We start from the raw sequence: 3,967 nt of genomic DNA on the forward strand, positions 1-3,967 counted from the left end.
CTTATTAATGTTGGAGCCATCAGATGTAGTGATACTTTTATCATCAATTACTTTTATTGCTTTATGAACCAAATCAAACCAATGCTTCTCTTACTATTCGCCTCCCGAACACTTTCCAAATTTAGACATGTTTCTTGAATACTTTATGGTTCTAGACATGTTTCTCAAGTACTATTGAATTTTAAATCTAATTTTTGAGTATCTTTTGACTCCAATTCTACTTCTCGAACATCAGATAATTTGTTCCCGGAGCATAACTAAATTAATTACGACGAGGCAAACTTATAGAAGAGGATAAAAATTCAAATCTCGACAAAGTCAAGATAATACCTTTCTTCGTCATGATCAACTGCAGTTTCTTAATTTATCTTCTCATAAATGGTCATCGGACCGACCGTATGAAGTCACTAGGATGATAAATTTCTTTTTTTTTTTTTGCAGAAGAACATTTAATAATTTCAAATTTGATTTCTCGAATATGACTTCTACTCTACTTCCTGAGTGCTACTTTAAAAGATCCCAATACTAAATCCAACCCCTTATAAGCTTTAACATATATAGTCGATCTATCCCTCATAATCATAGATTATTATTATGAAGTATCACAAAATTCATGAAGGATGACATTTGGTTCAAGTTGTATAAATTATAGTCAATCTAGTGGATCCCCAGGAGAGGAGAGGTTTATCCGAGTTCATTCCAAACATGTCCCGCAGTCTCGAGTTCCTTAATGAGTGTGCTTTCGAGGTGATAAATCGGAAAGAACCATTCACAACTCTTTGAAGGTGGCGGAAAATTCCTACAAATACGTTGTAGTTGGGAATGCTCAACATCCTTTGATTGTGTTCCCCCTTATAAGCTTTAACATAGTCAATCTATCCCTAATAATCATAGATTATTATTATGAAGTATCACAAAATTCATGGAGGAGAAAGATGATATCAAATATGTTTGGTATTCAGGATGCATGCATTTGGTTCAAGATTATTATTAAAAATCTTAATTATTATCAATGATTATATTATATAATTTTATTTAATTTAAATAAAATAATGATATATATATCCATCACATCTAAAGAGAAATATACCTCAGAATGTTTTTTTTATTACAGGTTAATAAAAAAAATTCCCAAAATTATACTCCGAGCCCGCCGTATGACGCCCACAGCGGCGAGGAGCTCGCAGAGCTTGGCTAGGGCGAGCGGCTAGTTCTAGCGCGGAGGCGGGGGGAGGGCGAGCTTCTCGTTCCACCTACAAAGACGTCTGCAGCGACAACACCGGCCACGCCGGTCTCGCCCTTTTCTGGTCTCGCCATAATCCCACCACGCTCAATCGCCAGGTGTGTCTCGACTAATTGTTCGTCCTCTATTTTCACGTAGTTCTATGATTTGTTCTATAGAGGAGATTAATCGAATTAGAATGAGCCTCTCCTAAACACCAAAATTGATTCTTTTCCCCTCTTTTTCAGTATCTGAAAGGATCTAGGTGAGTAAATCCCTGACAACTCATTGTATACTGCAAGGATCATCATTTATCGCAACCGATTCTCACAGTATTGGGGACTATAAAGCAAAATAAATGTTTAAGCAATTGATCGGAAAGAATATATCAACCTGATTTTAGAGAAAAAGTTAGTTTCATATTAAGTTATACCAATTCAATCGTGCATTTGTTCCTTTCCCTTAACCATACATTTGGAAGATGTCTCGGTTCTGACAGGTTTTTGTAGAACTTAATTGGATCACTGTTTCATATATTTTTATCATAACTATTTTGTTTGCTAATTAATTGAACTCAGCACTAGTTCTAGTTGGTCTTCAACTTTGCCATCTCAATAGATTGTGCCCAAATGAGGCTGATATCTAAAAGAAACTAATGTCTTAATCATAGGCAATGCATCAGATTTATTCACACAAGCACTTGAGGATCGAGTATCTGGTAATGGTGTACTATTTTGGCAGGACATCAATGTAGGCACCCAGTATCGATCAGGGATATATTACTGCAATGAGGAGCATGCTAAATTTGCAAGGGAATCTTTGGAGCAATGTTAAGTCCAATGGAATCCATATATATCTCCAAAACGATATGAATATTGTCCACTTTGGGCTCACACCCCCATGATTTTGTTTTTGGACTTTACCCAAAAGATCTTATATTAATTGAGATATATTTCATCTTAAAATCCAGGATTTTTACCATGTATTTCCAACATGGGACTTTGATTGTATCCCAACAATCTACTCATCAAACAAAGGACTACTGAGATTCCTTCTTAATGGTCCCAACGGACCTCTTACTGGTCTGGGTCTTGACGGATCCACCCCCTTAACGGTCCTAAACCGCCCCTAAACAAAACCATGAGGGCATTTTTAATTTTATTATTTTGAATTTTGATAAGTGCATAGTACTTAATGAGTTAGTTTCATTTTTTTGTTTTTCTACCTTAGTAGGAGCCCCAATCATTCATTTGTGGGGGTTTCCACATGGCATCATATAGACTTGCTCTGATACTACTGTTAGATCCGATGGAATACACATATATCTTTAAAATGATATGATATTGTTCACTTTGGGCCACACTCTCATGTTTTGTTTTTGGACTTTACTCAAAAAGGTTTCATACTAATTGAGATATCTTCCATCTTATAACCTCAGGATCTTTACCATGTATTTCCAACGTGAGACTTTGATTGTATTGCAACAGCAAAAACAAAAGGAACTGAAGAATAAGATTGTGACAGAGATTCTTCCAGCAAAGAAGTTTTACAGAGCAGAAGAATACCATCAGTAGTACTTGGAGAAGGATGATGGTAAAGGAGGAGCAAAGCAATCTGCTAGAAAAGGATGCAATGACCCAATTAGATGCTACGGTTGATGATCAACATGGAATGGTCAAGTTTGGTATGGGTTTTTTTACCAATATCATATCTTTCATAAAGTAAAGCATGCATTTTTAATTTTATTAGTTTGAATTTTGATAAGTGCATAGTGCTTAATGAGTTAAAGTGCTCTAGTTTCATTTTTTTTTGTTTTACTACCTTGAAGATCTTTCTTATGCTTGAAAGCTTGTGGGTTAACAAAAGTTCCTTCTGGTCAGGGGTAATGCTACTCTTTATTTTCATTTAAAAGGGGAGAGTAATGCATAAGGTTTCTAGTTTTTGCATTATGTAATTTGCAAGATATCATCTGAAGTCCATACTGTTGGAATTACAGGGATCACAACAAATAGGTTAAGGGGAATTTTTACCATTCATATTCATTCTTGTCTAGGTTTTTAAATATATGCATCTGTCTAATACTTACAAAGGTACTTATACTGCTTAAACTGATAGTTGATATCTACCTGAAGGATTTTTACAATTCATATTCATTCTTGTGTTGGATTTTCATACGTATATCAGCTTCCAACAACATTTCTGTAATTCCATACTTCAGATAAGAAACAAAAATAATATGGCCAAGAAAGATGAAGTAGAAGTAGATAGTGTTAGATCTGATGGAATCCACATATATATCCAAAATAATATGATATTGTCCATTTTGAGCCCATGCTCTCATGGTTTTATTTTTAGATTTTACCCAAAAGGTCTCATACTAATGAGATATCTTTGTATCCCAACAATCTACCCCTCAAACAAAAAACCACTGACCTCATGGTTTTATTTTTGGGCTTTATCCAAAATACCTCATACTAATAAGATATCTTCCATCTTATAACTCTAGGATCTTTTTCATGTATTTTCAATGTGAAACTTTGATTGTATCCCAATAGATAGTTTAATCCTCGTTAAATTGTCAAAAAGACATTACATATATCATTCCATTCTTTGTCTTATTTAAAGTATTAATATAGTTGCTTGCATCAAGATGTTGCAACCCTAAAGATACAAAGTTTTGGATGTAGAAAATTTATAAACTAGCAACTAAATTTCTTCTTAGACATCTATATACATCTTGGCATC

At 34.5% G+C, this 3,967-nt stretch overlaps 1 pseudogene; it reads left to right on the forward strand.

The window, feature by feature from the left end:
• The first annotated feature begins 705 nt into the window (after nt 1-705).
• LOC141847055 (peptide methionine sulfoxide reductase-like) lies at nt 706-2,948 on the forward strand (annotated as a pseudogene).
• The last annotated feature ends 1,019 nt before the right edge of the window (nt 2,949-3,967 follow it).

Source organism: Curcuma longa, chromosome 16 (genome assembly GCF_044706935.1).
Source record: "Curcuma longa cultivar G26 ecotype Majalengka, Jawa Barat chromosome 16, ITB_CL_G26_1.1, whole genome shotgun sequence".
Taxonomy (NCBI): Eukaryota; Viridiplantae; Streptophyta; class Magnoliopsida; order Zingiberales; family Zingiberaceae; genus Curcuma; species Curcuma longa.